Source organism: Capricornis sumatraensis, chromosome 8, assembly GCF_032405125.1.
Source record: "Capricornis sumatraensis isolate serow.1 chromosome 8, serow.2, whole genome shotgun sequence".
Classification (NCBI taxonomy): domain Eukaryota; kingdom Metazoa; phylum Chordata; class Mammalia; order Artiodactyla; family Bovidae; genus Capricornis; species Capricornis sumatraensis.
Genome location: NC_091076.1, coordinates 12790569 through 12814408, shown reverse-complemented (window position 1 = coordinate 12814408; position 23840 = coordinate 12790569). Strand labels below are relative to the sequence as shown.

The following is a 23840-nucleotide window of genomic DNA, read 5'->3' as shown; positions in this document are numbered from 1 at the left end:
TTAAGTCCTATTCACTTTTTGCCATAATGATGGTGTCATCTGCATATCTGAGGATATTGATGTTTCTCCTGGCAATTTTGATTCCATCTTGTGCTTCTTCCAGCACAGCATATCTCATGATGTACTTTGCGTGTAGGTTAAATAAATAGGGTGACAATATGCACCCTTGACACACTCCTTTTCCTCTTTGGAACCAGTCTGTTGTTCTTTACCCAGTTCTAACTGTTGTTTCCTGACCTGCATACAGGTTTCTCAAGAGGCAGGTCAGGTGGTATGGTATTCCCATTTCTTTCAGAATTTTCCACAGTTTATTTGATCCACACAGTCAAAGGCTTTGTCAAAGTCAATAAAGAGGAAATATATATTTTTTCTGGAACTCTCTTGCTTTTTCGATGATCCAGCCAATGTTGGCAATTTGATCTCTGGTTCCTCCGCCTTTTCTAAAACCAGCCTGAACATCTGGAAGCTTACAGTTCACGTATTGCTGAAAGCTGGTTTGGAGAATTGTGAGCATTGCTTTACTAGCATGTGAGATGAGTGCAATTGTGTGGAAGTTTGAGCATTCTTTGGCATTACCTTTCTCTGGGATTGGAATAAAAACTGACCTTTTCCAGTCCTGTGGCCACTGCTGAGTTTCCAAATTTGCTGGCATATTGAGTTCAGCGCTTTGACGGCATCATCTTTCAGGATTTGAGATAGCGCAATTGGAATTCCATCACCTTCACTAGCTCTGTTCGGAGTGATACTTCCTAAGGCCCATTTGACATCACATTCCAGGATGTCTAGCTCTAGATGAGAGATCACACCTCCATGTTTATCTATGTCATGAAGCTCTTTTTTGTACAGTTCTTCTTGATTGCAGCCCCAAAATTAAAAGACACTTGCTCCTTGGAAGGAATAAAGGCTATGAAAATCTGTACAGTGTATTAAAAAGCAGAGACTCACTTTTCTACAGAGGTCTGCAGTGTCAAAGCTATGATTTTTTCAGTAATCATGTACAGATAAGCAATTAGGACCATATGAAACGGTAAATGCCAAAGAATTGAGCTTTTGAACTGTGGTGCTTGAGAAGATTGTTGAGAGTCCCTTATAAAGCAAGGAGACAAACCAGTCAATGTGAAAGGAAATCAACCTCTGATCCTCCAGGTGGAAAGAACAGATGCTTCCACTGCAAAGGTGCTTAACCATGGCAGCTCGAAGCAAATAGTTTGTAGCTCCATCCCTGGAGGAAGCTCAGAAAGGCTGAAGGCTCTGTGTACCCTGGGTCCCACGATACATGCATTGCATACTCCCCAGCAGCATTGGAGGCCAAGGAAGGGGCATTCTGGGCCCTGGAGGAGGGAGATGGCTCAGGGATCCACTGAGACCACCACTTACACAGTAGGGCTGAAAAGGCATATGTGGCAGAGAGCTAGTGGTTGGGGTGGGGGAACAAGAGGGAACCAGCTCTGCATGAAGTATCTCACCCAAAATCCCAGTAATATGCCCAGTAATATGATCATCTGAGATGGGATGAAGAGAGTCTATTTCATTACCCCTTATAATTCCTCTGAATGAGGAGATGGTGGAGTTTGCTGGTCATCACAAACTCTTCCATGGCCCAGACAGTCTCCCAGTCTCCATCCTTGAGGCTGCCTCTCCCCAGCTTCAGTCATGTCGTTCTGGAGGAAATTGACAATCATGTGTGCTGCTTTGTCAGGTTCAATGACCATGTAAAGCCAATCATAGGACCACATGGCCCTGCCAGGATGGCTGATCTCGGACTGTACATGTGAACTGAGGTGGGTCATTCAGGGAACACCCTTGAACTCTAATGGCTCCGAGCTTCTTTCCTTGCTAGGAGATACCTTCAGGATATAAAATCCTAGGACAGGTAGCTTAGACTCCCTCACTAGGTGTAGAAGACTTAATGAAGAAAGTTATCAGGCTAAGACCATCAAAGAAGTGGGAAGGGAAAGATCAAGGGTGAGAAAGAGAGAACTGATGACTTCTGATTTCTTGGGTCCAATCACTGAGATCTTTGCATTTGCTCTGAGTCTTGTGTCCTGGATTCCCAGAATCATTTCAATGAGTCTCCCTTTTCCTTGAAGCCAGTTGGAGTCAGTCTCCTCTCAATTTTGGTTCAGACTTGGTTCTAGATACTTCACTCCCAGTCACAAACAGAGGCAACCATTTGTTTCAGCACCATTAAGAGTTAAACCCTTTATTCTTTACTGAGAATAGGGTGAGCAGACGGCCACACACAGTTCGCCAGCATCCTGGGCAGCAGTGCCCAAAGTGTGAGTGAATGTGTGTTAGCAGAGTCCTTACTGATTCCTGAAACACTCCAAGCATTTACACTGCCTGTGCCAGGCCAAACCTGTCATTTCCTTAATCAAAGACTGAGAAATACAGACTCAGGAAGATGTCACCCAGGACCCAGGTCTCTGTAGATGGACTCACAGTGTTCTCTTGAAAGGTGGTAAAGCAGTGGCCTCTAGAATCCTGGGGGAGTCAGAGACACACACCAGTCAGCATGAGCCCTTACCAGTGACTCCCCCCAGTATCCAGACCCAACACAAAACTTTCTATTATTTCCCTCTTTTGGTAAATATCAAGGGGTTTTCTCAGCAGCATGATATATGAGAGTTCATCCAAAACCAAAGAGGGCCAAGACACAAGGTTGCTATGAGGAAGGGTGTGGTGAGTGGAGGATTGGGAGTTGGAGATACAGAGGAATGAAAAATAACAAAGTCCTACTGTAGAGCGTAAGGAACTATATTCAAATTTCAGTGATAAACCACATGAAAAATAATAATGAAATAGATATTTTTTATGTGTATAACTGAGTCACACTGCTGTGCAGCAGAACTTAATGCAACACTGAAAATTAGCCACACTTCAGTATAATTTTTTCAAAAAGAACAAGTGTGTCCATAGCTCTCCTCATTCCCTGTTTCTTTCCTTCTGACTCCTGCTCCTTGTTTTCCCTGCAGAGAATGCTGGTTCTCCTCTTGCATCGCACAATCCATACTTTATTGAAAAGTTTATTTTTTATTGGATTACAGGTGATTAACAGTATTCTAAGTTTCAGGAGGACAGTCAAAGGACTCAACCGCATGTATCCGGGTATCTTGGTCCCAAAGACACCGCTCCCATCCAGGCTGTCATATAACTGAGTGGAGTTCCCTGTGCTACACAGCAGCTTGTTGTTGGTTATCCATCTTAAATAGAGCAGTGCCCACAACACTTTATTGAAGACTTAACTCTAGAACTCTGCAAAGCCTCCATTAGCCCACACTCACTCTCTTCGGCCACTCCAGGCTTGGTTGGGTAAAGTACTCTTGTTCCCCATCCCCACTGGTCAGTCCATAGACCTTCTCACTCCCAGTAAGTCCCCAGAGCCACAGTGCAGACCACCTTGAGATGTCATTTGCATGGAATCCAGTGCAGTTTTGCCGAGAACCAAGCAACCCTCCATATGGTTTAATGAGTTTGTGGTTTTAGAATTCCTGAAATTCACTCTCTTCCCCAAAGCCTTCTTTGAGTCCATCAGCCTGCTGTGAACTCCTGCTGGGAGCTGACATGAAGCCTCCACCCAGTGCCAGGGCTGAGCAGTCACAGTGAACCCTTTATTCACAATGGCATTCATCCTCCCCACAGAGGGGTCGGGTACCCCAACTTACAAAGGATACACCTGGCTGGAGCAAGGGGAAGATGCAGCCAAGAACTAGGCTGACCATGTAATTTATCATCCAAATCAGGAAAAGTGTGAGAAGGGAGGGGAGCCTGTTAACTTATGCTGGGACATCACACTGGGACTGTCCCCAGCCAGTCTCCTTGTAACATGGCCTATTTCAGGGAATGCTAGAGCTGAATTTCATGTTCATGCACCTAAGGATTCAGATTGAATTGAAGCTCTTTGAGGACTGAAGACTTTAGTGTTTCCCTCTCCCTGACTCCCACCATGCCATATGGTGAGACCTCTCCACATTTATTTCAAGAAGTTCAGTGTCCCACATGGCCCTTTACTCTCAAGTGATTGGTTTAGTGTGAGACACTGGCTCAGCCACAAGGCTTGCATCATCTGTAGTGGTTTGACATGGCCTCCAGAGGGTGTGCTCCTCCCAGCAGCAGCCCAAGAATTCCTGCAAGCTCCAGTTTGAGAACCAACCCTCAGTATTGTCCCCTCACCTTGAGAATGTAGCCTCAAGCTGGCACTGGGTAGTTGATACCATTGATGGTGAAGATAATAGAGGGCAGAGTATGGACCACAGAACAATAAACATAGTGCTGTTAGAGACAGAGGGTGAGAGGTTGGCCCTGGTTATTCTTGTTGTGTGTGGAGACTGGGAGTGACCCTGGGGCATGACCCTTCACCTTGGAACCTCGTGGCTTGGCGCTGATGAGATTCTGTATGTTATCGGCCAGTGTTTCTGGGCCTTCAATGCATGTTTCCCCGGTGCCAACAACGGGCTTGCAGCCTCCAGAACAAGCAATAACCTTTCTTTTCAAGAAGATGCTGAGAGACAAAGGAAGAAAGTGGCCATCAAGATCGCTCTGAGCCTCCCCAGACTTGTCCCCTTCCTGACTGTCTCCTAAATAGCCCTTTGTCTCTCACCCTTTTTTCCTTTGCTCTCGACACAGCACCTTTCTTGACATCATCGAAGGCAGTACTTGAATACACCAGGATCTTTTGTACCTTGACACAAGCTGGTCTTCCTTCCTAGAAGACTCCACTCCACTTTGACTAGCAAATTTCTTCTCATCTGCCAGATTCCACATTAACTGTATTGTTTTTGGGAAGTCTTACCCCTGGTGTTTATCAGTCTCCTGTCTTGGTCACTCCCTGTGACCCTTCCTCATGTCTGCTGCTGCTGCTGCTGCTAACACACTTCAGTCTTGTCTGACTCTCTGCGACCTCAAAGAGGGCAGCCCACCAGGCTCTGCTGTCCCTGGGATTGTCCAGGCAAGAGTACTGGAGTGGGTTGCCAGTGCCTTCTCCTCTTCATGTCTAGCATGTAGCAAAGTCACAATTCACTATGTGGGTGACTCACTGAATTTACATCTGCCTTCTTAGATGAGAGGGCAAGTTTTATTCTCCTTGCCTCCCTCAAGTGCCTGGCACACAGTGGATGCTCAATGCTTGTCTATTCAAAGAGTGAATGAAGACTCAGAAAACAATAAGAAACATCCAGAGAGTTGTATCTTGTGGGGAACAAATAACGAGTCGCACACAGAGTAAGGATGGAGATTTGCAGGGGCAGTAGATTCTCATAGTAGGGGGAGAGAGGGGCTCCTCTGGGAGAGGGTGTCTCCCAGCACTGTTCCTACAACCAGCTCAGACCCTGAGATCCTGGCCAGGAAATACATGACTAGCTCACAGAAACTCCAAAGGGCAGGTGAGCTTTTGTCTGAGGGTATCACACAGAATCCTATCAATTATGCCTCTTGTCCTCAGGTCACTCCTAGATACCACCTTCCTGATTCTCTTTAATAGACACTGCCCCACTGTGTGCCCAAGAACTTGGCATGTCTATTTTTTAGTTGCTTTCACGTCTTAAGATTGCAGCCAACCTCTCTCCACTGCTGGGTAGTTGCTCTTGCTCCCTAAGAAGACTAGTTTTCCCCATTTTCTCAGGACTGTCCCTGTTTTTTACAGACATTTATTTGTACTGAGAACTTCCTATGTCCTAGGCAGCCCTGGACAGTCAGTCATTTTATCATAACTCTGTTCTCGATGGAGATATTCTCCCTGATCCTCTGTTCACCACACTGTAGAATCCTCTAACCATGCTCCCCACCTCAAAGGGCAGTGGGTGTAGCCTTCTCAGAGCTACACAGACCTCTCCGCTGCCTTTTAGGACCATGGTCAGAGCCAGGCTCAGAAGGCCTGGGGATTTTGAACGCATGGGTTGTTTGTGTATATATGTGCTTGTGTCTTTGTTTGTATGTGTGTTTGCATGTGTCTCTGTGTGTAGTTGTGTTTCTCTGACTAGCTATGCATATTTTTATGTGTTCATGTGTATGTTTATATGTGTCTGCTTGTGTGTTTCAATGTGTCTGTGTGTCTGTCTCTGTCGTTGAATGTGGTGTATATGTCTGTGTGACTGTGTGTCTGAGAATGCATTTGTGTGTGTCTGCCTGTGTCCACATACAGTAGTGGGAGCATCACTTAGGCTGACCCTCAGAAGGAGAGGCTTACCGGTCCATGCATACAATCCAGGCACCCTCTTGGATCAATGGTACCCAGCTGAGCTCTCCTTTGTAGTAGCGGTGGTCCACCCCACCAAACATCACCACACTGCCCTCCCACTCGTCTCTGCAGAGAGAAGTGAGGGTGGGACCCTTGGAGGACAGAAACAACAGCACTGTCTGAGAGCTGTGCTTGTCCACCCATCAAGGCCCTAATAAGGTCCTCATATACAGATGGATAAATAGCGTCTAGGAGAGATAGAGATCTAGACTGAGGTCTGTTAGTCTCACGAGTGGCACAGAGGAGGTTAGAAGCTGAATCACTTGTCTGAATTCCACCCACTATGTCTTCTGAAGAAGCCCTGGACCTCCTGTGACCTGAGTGCTCAAACACCCTCAGAGGACATGGTGCTGAGGTATTTGGCTTTCCCCTTGTCCACCTTGTCATTTTTCAGGAAAATCAAGGCCTGGGAGTTCTAAGGGTATAGGTTCAGGTCACCCAGAGTTGGCTACACTGGCCTGTGACCTCCACTGTCCAAAGGGCCCCACACTCAGAAGGGACCCCACCTCTGCTCTCCCTGTATGGAAATGCCTAATATTTCTTGAAAAAGGCGTCCCACACTTTTGTGTCACACACTTTCATTTCTCACTGGCTTCACAAATTGAGGAGCTGATATAGGGGTCTCTTTTAAATGCTAATGAGGAAGGAAAGATGTCCATCATCCTTCTCCTTCCTTCCTTATCAAACTCATAAGCAAATTGTATTGCTTTTTCCTCCAACTCCTTTCCTGTTGCCATCCATTAGCCTCCCTCATAACTCACCCAGCTACACCAACTCCTCTTGAGCCCAGGAGTAGAGTTGTGTTCCAATAAAATTTTATTTATAAAAGCCAGTGCTAAAGCCAGGTAGGGCCCTGGGGCCATAGTCATCCTTGGTTCTATTACTCTCAGGATACTTCTTTATCAAGTGTTCTATAATTTTTGTGCAACTGAAAGCATCTTACAGCTAATTTGGAGAAAGCAATTGTCCATATCAGACTTACTTGCTCAAGTAGAAAGCAAAACAGGCTCAGAAGTGGCTCCTTCATTCTTCAGCTTGTCAAAGATGGGGATGGCTCCAGAGAAGGATATATTGGGATAGTTCAAGCCCAGGAAGCCATCAAATCATCTGCCCACAAACACGTTCTGCCACGCTTAGACCGAATGGCTGGTCAATATTTACAAGGTCCCCAATCTGTGGGAGAGAAGAGTGTTCCCACTTACAGATACGTGAAGTGGAACTAGGACTGGGCTGGGGTGCATTGCCATTAGATCCTTAGAGAAGAATTGAGGCTGGGCTCTGTCTTTGGGTGAACAGAGACGGTTAGAGCAAGGTAGAACGGGAACCTGGGTTCCATTTGAGAGAGGCTGTGAATTTTAAAACATCTGCCCCTCTGAAAAACACCACCTGAGTGAGTCAAATTGGCCTCATGGCTTCTGTCAAAATGGGGCAACCAAGAGTCAGGCCGGGTCACATTGGTGTCACCTTATGAATAAAATGTCGAGAATAAGAGAGCCTTCTCTTTGGCATCACTGTGACCTAATGACAGGAATGGACTGTATTCTCTGTAATGTACCGTGGATTCTGCATCTGTCCAAGAAGACAAGCCAAAAACACTATCTTGCTTGCAGGGTTCTATGAAATTACTGCCTGGGGTATTCACTTTGGACATATATTTCTGTGAGTGTGTATGAGAAAGAGAGAGAGGCAAACTACTCAAGTATTTTGGGGGAGGCAGGCCATAGGTTTATTAGACTCTCAAGGGTCCTCTAGAGTGAGAACTCATTTATCAGGCCCCTTGACTTCCTAGGCCTCCAGTTTCCCACTCTGGATACCTGAAGGCCTTGACTGCACCCAGGGTCCCCAGATCAGTTTTATCCTGTCCCCAAACACCCCACAGCAATTTCAGTCCTGAAAAGCCAGTGTAACTCCACCTTTACAACATGTATGCTCTCAGCAAGGCCCTTGCTGTCTGGACCTCAGTTTCCTCATATGTCTCATGAGCTAATCAGAGTAACTGCTGTGTGGGGTTGTTGCAGAATTAAACCAGTTATCACCTGAAAATGGCTGAAACAGTCTATGAATATAAATGTGGGTGCTTTTTTACTGTCTTCTTACTCCCAGCAAAATGAACCTTGAACTGCTCATGGGCAGAGGAGCTACAAGTCCACACCTCAAGACACTCTGTTTGTTAGCTAATCCATTTACTCGTGTGTCACCATGGGAACTTCCTCGCCAGGGATAGGATCCTGTGGGTAAGATGGCCAATATCTATGGGAGTTAGGCCAGACAGAGTCTTGCCAAATGGTACTGCATCAGTTTTGCAAGCAGGGGTCACTCCATAGCCCATCCTGACTCAGCATCTCTTTACATATTACCCGAATAGTGTCATAAGCAAGAAATCCCTTCATGCTCCCATATCCATAGGCGATCCTGAAGGTCTTTTGGGTAGGCCAGAAGTTGGAAGACTTGTAATATCTGAACCTAACTTGTGTAGCTGCAGACTCAAGAGATGAGTGTCCTCAGGTGCCAAGGTTGGAAGCAGGGCAATGAAGGATGGCCCAGGTACAGGGTGTCTGTACTCACAACAGGCTGGACTGGGGCAAAAGAGGGAGGGCACGCACAAGTCAGATGAGCCTGTGCCAAAATTAACCTGCAGTTCCTGAGAGGGTGTTCCAATGGTGATTTTACCTATGTATAGTATCTATATGGAGAAGGACGGAGTGGGTTAGTGCAGAACTGGTTACCCTCTGTTCCCACACTGATGTCTCCCTCTGGGTTCATATATCTCTTGAGATCACTTTCCAACCACTGTGAAGCTCACAGCCTTTTTGTCACAGAGGTGCTTGTATTTTGTTTTATTTTGTTTCATTTTTCCTGTGCTACATTGTATGCAGGATATTGATTCTATGACCAGGCATTGAAATGGTACCTCTGGCTTTGGAAGCACAGAGTCATAACCACTGGACCTCCAGGAACATTGGACACCCAGGGAAGTCCTAATGCCTTCATTTGAGAAATTCTGTAGTCTTTTCAAATGCAGCCTTATCACCCCCTTCTCCAGGAGCTCCTTCTTGATCAACCCGAGGCACTAACTCTAAACTCAGACCACATTTGAGCAACACCACATAAGTGACCCTTTCATTTGACATGTATTTACTGTTTCCCTATCTCTCAGGCTGACATGGGCATTCTTGAAGACAAATAAGCCCTTTTTCTAATCTAAAAACAGTAAGCATTGTGTTAGATTGTTATGGCCTTAAACGGAATATGCGTTCAGTAACTTTTTCCTCCAGTGGTTCTTCCATCTGCAGAAACTGAATTCCTCTACCTGGTCATTCACAATTGCTTTGCAGTTGCTTCTACCTTCAGATCAGAGATGGTTCATTCTTCATCTGTAACTAGTTGACTCCCTTAGTTCAGAAGGAGCTGTTGCTGCTGCTGCTGCTGCGTCACTTCAGTCGTGTCCAATTTTGTGCAACCCAATAAACAGCAACCCACTATGCTCCACCGCCCGTGGAATTCTCCAGGCAAGAACACTTGAGTGGGTTGCCATTTCCTTCTCCAAATCAGGGAAGTGAAAGTTAAAGTGAAGTTTCTCAGTCATGTCCTACTCTTAGCGACCCCATGGACTACAGCCTAACAGGCCTCTCCATTTTGGGGCTTTTCCAGGCAAGAGTACTGTAGTGGGTCGTCATTGCCTTCTGCTCAGAAGGAACAATCTCCCTCAAACTAATGACACATATTTGACACAGAAATGGATGTTTTCCTGCCACCTGGTAATTTCTGGCCCCAGTCACCAAAACCAACAGTTGAGGATAAGAGTGCATTCTCCTCTGCGTGGGGCCCCTTTTGCCCAGTGTTTCTGCCTCCTGCAGTATCCCCAACCCCAACATCACACGTGGCATCTCCAGATGAGCCCCAGTGCTAGGCTAGAGCATCAGGTGGTGCTGGGGAGTACCATCCTCTCAAAACACTCGCATCCACGATGTTTCTCAGGGTGTCAATATCTTAGAGATATTCTTTCACCGAACTTTTGAGAAAGAAAACAAAAAAAATGTGCTACAATTAGCTATCAGTTTTAAGATATAACTGTCAGTAATGGCACTGTACTTTTCACTCATTTTTATGAGTCACCTTATTATAAGAATTTTATGCATAATCCATGGCAAAGATGTAGGTTTGAATAAAGATTCTCTTCTGTAATTTTGGGTAAGCCATATGACCATGTGTGGTCTCAGTTTCCCCTTCAGTATAATGGTGGAATATAATGATTCAAACCCTTCAAATACGATATCTTGGGGATAAGGGAAGTGATAGATATAAGGTACCTGATAAGTAGGAAGTCTCAACAATGACAACCACTAGCATTGCTGTTGCCACCCCACTGTACCCTTCTCACAGAAGCTCAGGGAAGAAGGTAGAAGGGGGATTCCTATCCTCTTATACAAGGGAGGAATTTGAAATGCAAGAGGCTTGTGAATGGCTGTGGTCACACTGATTGTCAGATATAAAACAGTGTATAAATAGCTCTCCCCATTTTTCTCCAAGTTGAAAGAGAAGGAGAGTTAAAAGAAGAATCCAGGAGATAGGGCACAAGTTCAGGAAATGTAGAAAATTAAAAGAAAAGTTAAAAGAAAACACCACAGAGAGAAATACACTCAGACTTCCAAAGGGATGGAGAGATAAATGATAGTGATACAGAGATGCAGACATAGAGATATACACATGGAAGTAAAGAGGGAACAAAGAACATGCTAAATAAAACCTAGAAAAGTGCTATTTCCCCGGACCACACGTACATCTGCATTGACTGTGCACTCAACAATTGCAAGGAGTTCCAATTTCAATAGATCATGACATGACTGGACCCCAGAGTTGTGCAACTATGCAAATCTACACCAAGAATCTTGGGTCCCACAGTTACTATAGCAAGGTACTTATCAATATTTAAGGGCTGAACTTTAAGATTTTCAGGGAAATATTCCATTCCTCTAAACCTGATGAGTAGAAGAATAATCAGATGAAAAGAAAAATCACAGAAAGGAAGATGATGTGGCTTACAATCTCCATACTTACACGACTCTGCAATCTGAGAAGGCCACCGGGTCAAGGAGCACAAGCCACTTCATGCTTCTTTCCTGTCTCCAAGTACTCAGGGAAGTTCAGGTTCTTAGCATGTAGTGGTGACTGGGAGCCCCTAGTGATATATATGCTCTGACATGCCCTAGTTTAGCCCTTTAGGCTAATAATAGGTCTGAAAAAAACACAAGTTCTCAATAAAATCTTTATCATCATCAGTGTCCTTGCTGAGTGGATTTTGAAGCTTCACAGAATACAGAGAATTGAACTGTAATCTCTTCTTCGAAGGTTGGCTGGAAAATCATACTGATCTGCATGGACATCTCAGAAAATGGAGAACCTCGCCTAGTTGGAGAAAATATTTCTAAGAACATGATAAAAATGGATATTAAGGGCCATGCTCAACATTCTTGGTTTCATGTCATCTTCCTAGCCACCTCATGAGATATGTATTGCTGTCTTCATTGGTGAGGAGATTGCTAGGAAGATAAGTTGTCAAATGGCAAAGTGAAGACTTCAGGAACAGCCCAGGGACATACAACTGGCTTTAGGTAATGGGTCTGATGGCAGACATTATGGGCGCCCATGATGCCAGGCTGCATCAAAGATTTAGGGCAGAGCAGTACTTCAATTCCATGGTTTCAATTTTGGAAGAAATGTCATATGCATCCTGAAGATAATTTATAGCATCCAGCAAGCATATAAGGAAGAACTTGTGTGCTAGGTTCTGGGTAAAGACTTCAAAGTCAAAGTTGATGAAGACAAAGTAGTCTTTATCTTAAGAGACCTAGCAGTCTAGTTCTCACAAAGTCATGGCCCCAGCAGGCCGGAGATATGATACTAGGACTAGGTGGTCATGTTGAACCCTGGGCCACACAGGCCTTACCACTGGGAGTAGCCATTCCTCCACTTTGCCCATTCTGGAAAGCAGGCCAGGTGGCCATGTTTTCAAGAGAATTCGAAGTTTGGATATTTATGTATAATCTACTTATTTTAATGTTAGCAATTAATTTTTTTTCCCAAAAAACAGTGGGAAAGAAATCTCCACAGCGATGTGCTGGAATCAGGCTTCAGTATCTGCAGATTTTTATTTCTTGCCTAGAGTTGGGAGTGCACTGGGGTCAGAGAGGAATTTAATTCACATTGGTTGATTTACAAAGAGATGGAATGCATACTGAACATGTGTGTTTCCTTTCTATTTATAAAGAAAGATCATCCGAGACATTGAAACCAATAAAATTTAACTGCTGAAGATAAATGGATATATATCTGATATAATTTCCCCATAGGGTCTATGTAATGAAAAATTTTGTCTGCCAAGCCAAACATACAAAAAATAATTTTGAAATGTCTTCCCAATCAAAGAAGACAAAACTACTGTGGCAGCCAAAGTAATGACAATCATGTTTAATGACTCAGTCAACCCTCCAGGGCCTATTACTGCATGAGATCTATCCATGCCTGTCCTCTGAATACAACAGGAGCCTCTCCTTTTGCCAGGTGTGTTTAGATAGGGCACTGTGACTTAATCCTCATTTTTGCATGTTGTTTAAATTCAGTTCTGGTGGTTAAATCCCAACAGGGGGAAAGTGACATCACTGAAAAATGACACACATATGTGCCCTTTGAACTATGCTTTTGGAGAAGACTCTTGAGAGTCCCTTGGACTGCAAGGAGATCAAAGCAGTCCACCCTAAAAAAAAAAAAAATCAGTCCTGAATATTCACTGGAAAGACTGATGCTGAAGCTGAAGCTCCAATTATTTGCCCACCTGATAGGAACACCTGACTCATTGGAAAAGATCCTGATGTTAGGAAAGCTTGAAGGCAGTAAGAGAAGTGGAAGCCAGAATGAGATGGTTGGATGGCATCACCAAGTTTATGGACATGAGCTTGAGTAAGCTCTGAGAGTTGGTGATGGATACGGAAGCCTGGCATTTTGCAGTCCATGGCGTTGCAAAGAGACGGACACCACTGAAAGGACAGAACTGAACTGAACAAATTGAGAACAAAGAGACTGACAAATCTAATTGCAGCAAGTTGGTGACTAGCTGCCCTTAAGAACACATTACTTAAATAGCTTTAAAATTCAGAATTATGACTATATTCAGAGTGGAATATCTTTTAAGGAAAAACAAGAATACTGCCCGTCCAAAACAAAACCAAAGAAAATCAAAAGAAAAACAGGAAAGAAATCTGAAACTTTATTCAACAACTAATTGTTCCTCATAACTTCTGTTATTGTGACAGAATCATATGCATGTTAACAGGTAAAAGAAAAACGATAATTAAAACTAATGTTCTGAAGTAAGCCTTTCAGTGGCTAGAAAAAGAGGTTCACAGGTAACAGAAAGAAGTTTAATTCAAACCCTGCTGTCTTAAATCTTGAACTGAAAGCATAAGTTTGTACCAACTAATTATATTCCTTTTTACTTTGTATTTTAAGGAAAATGTGTCCTTCCTACTCTGACCAGTGTAAAGCCTACATGCAATGACAACTTGATGACAGTGACTATTCTGAGGTCTATCATGTATCTTCTAAATGCATTTCCCATCCAACGATGGATGGATTCTTAAAGAGATGGCTGATTTCAGGACTGTGTAAATAAATGAACAAAATAATCTTGTGAATCATGAAGGACCAGAAAGCTAAGGCACTTCGAAGCCCAATGGGGACTGGACAGAAAACTGAAGAATTCAAATGAAAAGGCCAAACATCTACCAATTTGTTGGGCAGAATGATGTTTCTGCTTCTCAACACATTGTGTATGTTTCTCATAACTTTCCTGCCAAAAAGCAAACGTCCTCTGATTTCATGGCTGCAGGCACCATCCACAGGAAGGTAAGACGAAGAAATCTGTCACTGCTTCCACCTTTTCTTCTTCTATTTACCATGAAGGATGAGGCTGGATCCCATGATCTTAATTTTTTTTTTAATATTAAATTTTAAGCTGGCCAAATGTGTCCAAATGTTAATAGGCAACATCTTCTTACTCTGTGATAGATTGCAAGGGCACCAACTCACCATTCTGAGTGCTGATAAAGGAAAATAATCATCAATATTTATGCTATTTTTGTTTATATTAAGCATAGGTTATGTAACTACAAACATTTCCGGAAAACAAGCTAGACTGTCGATTCTGGGGATGAGGAGAGAGTGATGGGGAGTGGCTATAATACAGATGAAGCCTCACTCACTGGCCTGCAGCTCACCTCCTTCTGTGGAGGTCTGGTTCCTAATAGACCAAGGACTGGTACTTGTCCTGACCCACTGTGCTGGTATTGCGGACTCTTGCTCTAAACCCAATAGCGGGACACTCTGTAAGACAATCCACCCTGCTACCACCCAGTTTCTGAACAAATGAATGTCATTACAATTGGTAGAGGAACAGTTATTTCATCTTAAAAGAGAACAACCAAGTGCAACATATGACTGCATTCTTTCAATAAATTGTGAAAACCTCTTTTTGAGCATCAGGAAAATTTGTACATGGACTGGATATTATATGTTAATTTTATTGGAAACAAAGTGCATTGTTTTTAACATCCCATTATTTAACCCCAAATACTCATTATGTACATTTTTTGAATTGTTCATCTAGTCCCTAAAATACTTCAAGAAAAGTGAATAAGAAGTAAAAGAAAGAATGAAATGAGTGTCTGTCTTGATTTAAAAACAGATCTTTGTAGCTGCTATGGGTTTAATTGTGTCCACCCAAGACTCCCAATGTGATGGTATTAGGAAGTAGGATGTTTGGAGGTACCAAGGTTGACATGGGTTTTTGATGGTGGTCCCTCATGATGGGATTAGCCTCTCCCTATTTTTCTCTCTTTTTCTCCTTCTTCCTCCTTCCCTTCAACCACCACATGTGAGAAGACAGCAAGAAGAGAAAGACTGATGCAAGTCAAGAATGTCTTCATCGGGAACTCAATTGGCCTTGATGTTGCAAGGTCTCCAGTCAATTACAACTGATGGAACTAAGAGGTTAGTTTTGTACTTATTCATGCCAAAATGATAAAATATAGCCTTTATGACACTCTTTCTTTATTATATTTGTTTTGTTTGAAATAATTTTGTAGTAAGTTTATAGAAAGTCCATTTTGAAATTTCTGTCTTAGAGATAACCTGAGGAGTACAAGATAGCAGAGTCCGGAAGGTCCCCAGTGAATGAGTGGTTGGAGGACCACATGCTCCTTACTCCAGCTCATCTCTTGTGATCGAAAACCATCCCCTACACCTTACAAACTTACCATCCCCCACCGCCCCCCCCCCCCCCCGCCGCCATCTGCATCTTCATTACCCTGCTAAGCTGAGTCAACTAGGTGGAGATGTTAGTGATTCAGGACAGGGTCTAGAAGCAGAAAGAATGTGGGCATTTTTAGAAAGAGTGAACTGGGCAGACCCGTCTTTGGTTTTCCCTTTTGTAGTGCCGTCTGCATGTGAGGGATTGGGCCTGCGTAGAGTGGAAGCCACAAGTGGGACTTCACGGATATTTGCAAGAGAAAGGAGGAGGAATTCAGAACCCAGGAACCAGGAGGTGGGCAGCTTGCACAGGAAGCAGGAGGGAAGAAAGAAGCACTGGGAAAAGAATAGTGCCTACCTGAGGGCCAGACCTACGTGAGTCTTCTGGTTAAACTTGGAGGTCACGTGCTTCCTGCTGGAATTCCTGCTCCAGATGTGGAGGGGAGAGAGCAGAGTCACAGGGAGAGGGACACCTCCCCCAGAGCCCTTTGATTCCGCTCTAAGTGTGGATATCATCCCAAGCCAGAGAGCAAATGGCAGGTCATCCAAAAGATGACCTACTTTAAATAGTATCTAAAATACTACAAAACTTGTCGAAGAGTCCGGGCATATCTAGTTCCCCAAGTCTTTTGGCAGAGATGATTCATCAGCCTAATTTGGGTTTCTGCTGAGAAATCTACAAACGTCCCCATGGGTGACTTCTGACTTTTAAGTACCTGATCTCATCCCACAGAACCTAAATGATGGTAAGTTCCTCTGAGCAAGGCCTCTAAGGTCATCGGTGTCATAGCAGTTGTGTGCCAAGTGATCTACCACTACCAGTTCTGATCCCAGGACCCATGAACATCACCAGACAGTAACAGGCTGCTACCCAAAGAGGAAGCCTCAGCATCCTCAGCAATACACACATCTGAGTCTCTTGTCCACTGATTGGCACTGAGCTTCAGCCTGGAACATGTGTTCTGGAGCAAGTCCAGTCTTCCTCATCCAAGAGGTGGGAAACTGAACCCTGGGTTGTATGACTCACTCTAAAGCTCCAGGTATGTTAGTGAAGACATGGGACCCAGGAACTCTGGTTCTCAGACTAGGAGACTTCCAGGAAGGGAAAGACGAGAGAAAACTCCATTGCACCCACTGCTGGGCAGCTCTCAGATATACACAGGCACCAGAATGGAAATTCCTTTCCCATTGCCACTCAAGTCTGGTTCTGAATTTATCAGCAGACCTACCTTCTTGTAGCAGCAGGAAAGCAACACTGCATGCTGTTTCTTCTGGGTTCCATGCACAACGGAGAGCCCCAGCTGTAGTGACCCAAGAAGGTTGTCGTGCAGGTGGTGACTGACTCACTCCCAACTTAGAATTCCCAGAGCTACCCCTCCTCATTTAGACACCACAGACATTTGGGTGACTGGATAACATGAACCTGCATTCACAGTGAGAAGCATTCTTTTCTCAGCCTTCTGACAACTTAGATAAGTGTCTTATGTTTCCTCAGGGAACCCCTGGCTGAGGGAGGCTGAGGTCTGAGACTAGCCTGGATGCAGGGGAACATGTTCTCTCTTTGATGCCCCAAATAGACCCTGGAGATTCAAAGGCCTTGAGAGAATTACCATTACCCTTATGTTTCTTAGGAACTTTATTTTATGAATCTGGTTGGAGAACAAGGACAGAAACTCAGGACAAGGCTGGGCATCTCTGGGTCCCAGCTGACTGTGAGTTGAGTTCCAGCCACCAGGCTTCACAGTCAGGTGCTGATGTCACTCACAAGCCACCTTTGAAGAAGCAAAAGAGGAAATAATTTTTGGTCAGAGAGCAGTGTGGTTAAAGGGGCATGGGAATCACACAGGGCAAGATAAAACAAGAGGCATTATTTGTTTCTTTGCTCTATCAGTTACTTTGCATTTCTAGTTCTGAGAACAAGTACATGGAGATAGTCAGAGGCATTGGTGGTGCCCGTGGCACGTGATGCTCCTGGTGATAACCAGTTTGTGAACACATCCCTGAGCCCAGAGCACATTCAGACTTGTGATAACCCAGGTTCTCCCTTCTTGGGAAGGCTGACATGGCTCATTGCTGCTAACTCACAACTGAAGCATGGGATGAGATCATGGTGGTTGACCTGTAGACTTAGTCCAAGGATGGAAGTAAGATTGGCAGTGGAACGGTAGCCATTCATTAAACTTGGTTACACTGGTCCTTCAGTTCAGTTCAGTTCAGTCGCTCAGTCGTGTCCGACTCTTTGTGACCCCATGAATTGCAGCACGCCAGGCCTCCCTGTCCAACACCATCTCCCGGAGTTCACTCAGACTCATGTCCATCGAGTCCGTGATGCCATCCAGCCATCTCATCCTCCATCGTCCCCTTCTCCTCCTGCCCCCAATCCCTCCCAGCATCAGAGTCGTTTCCAATGAGTCAACTCTTCGCATGAGTTGTGCTAAGTACTGGAGCTTCAGCTTTAGCATTATTCCTTCCAAAGAAATCCCAGGATTGATCTCCTTCAGAATGGACTGGTTGGATCTCCTTGCAATCCAGGGGACTCTAAAGAATCTTCTCCAACACCACAGTTCAAACGCATCATTTCTTCAGTGCTCAGCCTTCTTCACAGTCCAACTCTCACATCCATACATGACCACAGGAAAAACCATAGTCTTGACTAGACAGACCTTAGTCGGCAAAATAATGTCTCTGCTTTTGAATATACTATCTAGGTTGGTCATAACTTTTCTTCCAAGGAGTAAGTGTCTTTTAATTTCATGGCTGCAGTCACCATCTGCAGTGAATTTGAGCCCCCAAAAATAAAGTCTGACACTGTTTCTACTGTTTCCCCATCTGTTTCCCATGAAGTGATGGGACCAGATGCCATGATCTTCGTTTTCTGACTGTTGAGCTTTAAGCCAACTTTTTCACTCTCCTCTTTCACTTTCATAAAGAGGCTTTTTAGCTCCTCTTCACGTTCTTCCCTGAGGGTGGTGTCATCTGCATATCTGAGGTGATTGATATTTCTCCTGGCAATCTTGATTCCAGCTTGTGTTTCTTCCAGTCCAGCATTTCTCATGATGTCCTCTGCATATAAGTTAAATAAGCAGGGTGACAATATACAGCCTTGATGTACTCCTTTTCTTATTAGGAGCCAGTCTGTTGTTCCATGTCCAGTTCTAACTGTTGCTTCCTGGCCTGCATACAGATTTCTCAAGAGGCAGGTTAGGTGGTCTGGTATTCCCATCTCTTTCAGAATTTTCCACAGTTTTTTTGTGATTCACATAGTCAAATGCTTTGGCATAGTCAATAAAGCAGAAATCAATGTTTTTCTGGAACTCTCTTGATTTTTCCATGATCCAGCAGATGTTGGCAATTTGGTCTCTGGTTCCTCTGCCTTTTATAAAACCAGCTTGAACATCAGGGAGTTCACGGTTCATGTATTGCTGAAACTGGTCCTTAGCAGGGGCTATTTTCCACATCTAGAATGTTTTTCTCCCAGATTTTTGCATGCCTATGTCCTTCTCAACATTTAGCATCAACTCAAATGAGTATTTCTCAGGTTTGCTTTCCCTGGCCACTCCACGCTCACAAGCACTGACCCTGAACCAAAAAGTGCCTAGACACTTCCCTCCATCAAAACAATAATTATAGTTACCAATGTGGAAAGGTGGGAGAGGGATAAATGGAGAGTTTGAGATTAATATATGTATACTACTTTATTTAATAGATAATCAACAAAGACCTACTGTACAGCACAGGAATTCTGCTCAATAGTCTGTTATATCCTGTATGGGAAAAGAATCTAGGAAAGAATGGATACATGTCTGTATAAGGTAATTAATTTCTCATTGAACAAATATTAATATGCTGTAAATCATATATACTAATATGTAGATTAAAAGCTGATTAATTTCTAATACAACTAATATTAATACAATGCTGTAAATCACCTACACTATTATATAGATTAAAAGCTGATTTTTTTTTTAATGCTTACATGTAGAGACCCATGGATTTATTTAGACTTTCAGGATTTCAGATATGATGCTGGACATGGCGGAATGGGTGCAGAAATCAGGACATTTTCTGAAGTTGCATTTTCCTGAGCTTTGGAGTCTTGTTTCTAGGGTCACCTTTGATTTGTCTTTGGAGGATCTAATACAAGGGCTTGGAGACACTAGCTGGGTATTAGTTGAAGGATGAGAGGGTGGTGCTAGTGGGAGAGTAAAATCCCAGCTCACTAGGATTGGGGCACATTTGAGGCACAACTTACATCCCAAGTTCCCTGTGAAAACAGGCTCTTGCTTCCCTCTCCATGACTTTCATGATATCAGACCCAAACTGGTTTCATCCTCTTTCATGCCCTGCTTCCCCTGAGACCTCACTGGTTTCTCTGCCAGATTTTTTTTTTTTTTTAAGTTTTGGCTGCACTATGTCTTCTTTGCTGCTCAGGTCTTCCCTATTTGCAGCGAGCAGGGGCTACTCTGTAATTGCAGTGCACTGGCTTTTCAATCCTGTGCTTCTCCTGATGTAGATCAGTCTCTAGGGCACTCAGGGCTCAATAGTTTTGGCCTACCGGGTTAGTCATCCTGGGGCATTTGCCATCTTCCCAAACAAGGACTCAAACGCATATCTTAAGCACTGGCTCAGAAGGGAAAACCCTCTGGAAGGAATTTGAAATAAATCACTTTTACATGAAACTTGGCTCCATGGCCTATTTATGAGGAGACTGAGAGAGGACTGTCCCTGCTTCAAGCAACATCTTGAGTTCAGGACTGATTGAAGTTCCCCTCCCAATGGATCCTAAAGGATCTTGAAGCTGTCCTGCCATATGGTTTGTTCTTTCTTCAGTTTCTGAATCCCACACTAGAGCACAGTTTCCAGAGGGCAGGGCTGTCACTTGACTCACTTCTAAGTATACATCAGTAGGTACTGTCTCATTCAGACCCTAATGTTAAGACAAGGCTAACACAAAGTTCAGTTATTCTATTATGAGTGTTAGGTGACAGGTTCAATGACTGTAATCAAATCCTAAATAACATTATCTTAAATACAATACCATTTAAACTCTCTTTCATATAATGTTAGTGCAGGTCTCTCCACAGAGATGAGGGTACTTCTTTCTTGTCATATCTTCCACCTGTGCTACTTACTTCTGGTTTAACGTGGCTGCTCCAGGTGCTGTCATTACATCTGCATTCCAGCTAGTGGTACAGAAAATAACACTTCAGTATGGAAGTGACATATCAACTCTACTCAAATTCCACTGGCCAAAGTATCTTCCATGTTCATGGAAAAAATGGGGGTTGTGGGCATACAGAAGGGCAGGGGAATGTGATCCTACTTCAGAACAGTCATGAGGAGTAACCAGGGCCACCATCCTTCATTCATATCCCTGTATTAATTCTTGTTTGGTTCTCCCCACAGAGCTCTTGGTCTGTTTTGGCCTGCAGATATGGATATGGATGAGCTTATAAGAGAAGACATGATCCAGGCTGTACCAATATGGAGAAAAGCAGAAAGGAAAGAAGATAAGAAAGTATAAAAATTCAAAATCTAAAAGAAAGCATGCTTATAATCATAATTTTGCATTTATACAATTTAGGTATAATGGTTGATGAATCGATTTATAAAATAAAAAAAATAGAGAAATGTAAAACATTAATTTATTCACTAAACCCAACAAAATAATAAGGCTATATTATATTAAACACATTGCAGTATCAGGATTATGTTTGGATGCACATTGCAAAAAACTAAAAGAACTATAACTTTAGCAAGATAAACCTGATATTTCTCTCCCACTGAAACAAAGCTGGAGGTGAGCCAGCCAGAGCTTGGGTGGTATCCATCTCCTAGGTTACATGATTGTCCAATACAAATGCAGGAGATCCAGCCATCACAACTAAAATCCAAACAACAGTTAGGAAACAAGTAGGGAAAGGAAGAGTCCCATCTCTCAGCTAAATCAGCTCTTTGAAAGAAGTCTTTAAAGAAATCCCTCTTAAAGATCTGCTTGTATCTCATTCAGCAGTCATGACTAAGAGCCTGGCTGGGTAGGAAATGCAGTCCTGTAGTTACTGGGCTCATGGCTATATAACAAACTATTTTCAGTTTTGAAAGAGAAGCAGAGAATAGATCATTTTGTAGATAGCCTGCAATGCCTGCCTAAAAGAACAAACTTTTTCTGAATGGATAAGGCTGAATGGCTGGGCACAGTGTGGAAGCCAGGAGAAAGGAACAGCAATGAGAAACAGCTGGATGGACCTGAACTGTGCTCCAGAAAAAAAGAGGCAGACTGGTCAGTAGAGATCTTCTAAGGACTGAAGTGAGGATTATACACACCACATGACCCAATTTGGTTTGTAAACTGCCTTTCCAACTCAGGTCCAAAATCTCTCTCAATTTCAGCTTCTAAATATCCTTGTCTTTGTTACCTCACATTCTGACCTACCTGTCTCACCTTCCTTATTTCTGTTCACATCACTTCTCCATCTATTCCACCAGCATGGCAACCTCCAGAACTGAGGAGTTAGCAATACTTTCTTGCAGTGAGTAGAAAAACAATGACTATTTCTACTTTAATATTTTCCCTTATCAAGGTCTTTTGAAGAACTGAGATGGCTAGAATTATGGAGATCTCACGTTTGAGGCCAGGTAAAATCATTTATTGTTACATTGGTTGTTGGTTGTGATGCAGTATCACATTTGCTGAACGTCTGAGAAAGTATTTTATCTTGTTTTTGATATGTATTTTCTTGGGTGTAGAATTCTGAGTCAATTATATTTCTCTCAGCATTTTAAGATGTGGTGCCAGTGTCCTCTGGCTAATATTGTTTCACATGCCTAATCAGCTGTCTTTCCAATTTTTGTTCTATTGTGTCTGATTTTCCTTCAGGTTACATTTCTTTTGTTAATTGTTTTAAACAATGAATTATCATGCACCTTTGAATAGTCGTCCTGTTTCTTGTCCTTGAATTAATTGAACTTCTATGTTAATGGCTTTAAAGCTTTCATCATATCTGGAAAATTTTCAGCCAGGAATTATGAAGTTCTTTTCTCTATTCTCCTTCTTTCACTTCCTGTGGGATTCCATTTACATATATTTCAGTATTCTTAAAATTGTTTCAAATCTTTGTGATGCACAACTAATTGTCTCCCACAGGCTTTTCATTCCTAATTTCCATGTCTCTATTTAACATACTCAATATTCTTCAGCTTTATGACTTTAGATTATTATTCTAGGAAGCATTCTAATGTTCTTCCCTCCTAATGATGTAATGTATATTTTAACAGTGTTTTTACTAATTGATTTTCCCCTCATTTTGGATATTTTCTTGCTTCTTCACACATTGGAATTTTTTTTTCTCTTTAAATTTATTTATTTATCTTAATTAGAGGATAATTAATTTACAATATGTTGATTGATAGGACAAATATTTTCACAATTGATATGGAAATTTTAAGTTATATATTGGATATGGCAATTTTTACCCTTTGGATGCTGGATATGCTTAATTTTAAAAAAAAAATATTCATGGCACTGTTTGCAGACACTGTTAATTTCTTGGAAACAACTTTATTTATTGAGGGCTGGCTATTCAGGTTTTTTAGCTGATATAAGACCAGCCTTTAGATCAGGTTTACCACTCCCCAATAGTAAGGCAATATTGTCTTCAGGGCTATACTGATGTCATGGGAATTATGAGTAATTTCCATGCCGGTGGGTGAGGACACCATTAGACTTGGTGCAATTTGAGACTCAAGGATTGTTTTCTTTAATCCTGACCAGTACTATTAACTCTCTGCTGTAAACTGGAAGGGTATCACATGTAGACTTGCACAGTTATCTGTGTGTAGCTCTCTCTGGTGAACTCTAACTATCTAGAGTCTCAAAACTTTCCTCTTGGGAGACCGTTTGTCTCTGCTTAGATAGCCCTTCCATTTTTGTGTTGGAAACTATTTCCAGAGTTGGGGCAATTATAGAACTCACCTTACTTGCTCCCTGCCTCAGGAATCCATTCTCTGCTGCCTGACATTGGATGTAAAAAACTGCTCTTTCATTTATCTCTTCTATTTTCAAGTTGTTTGAGACAGGAGAATAAATATGTCCTTTGCTCCTCTACGTCTAGCAAAATGGAGGTGCCCGTGCAATTAGAACTCACTGAATGCCTTGTGAATGCTAGGCAGTGACTTCTGTGCATGGGTGCAGACTAACTATGGATATGGGGCTTTGGGGAGCCCCATCTTGCTGGAGAAACGTGACAGTTACAAATAGCATTTGCTAAGGGGTATGTTCAGTTCAGTTCAGTCACTCACTCAC

At 43.0% G+C, this 23840-nt stretch overlaps 1 pseudogene; it reads right to left on the bottom strand.

The window, feature by feature from the left end:
• Positions 1-2334: 2334 nt before the first annotated feature.
• On the bottom strand, positions 2335-12215 carry LOC138083449 (pregnancy-associated glycoprotein 1-like; annotated as a pseudogene).
• Positions 12216-23840: the final 11625 nt, after the last annotated feature.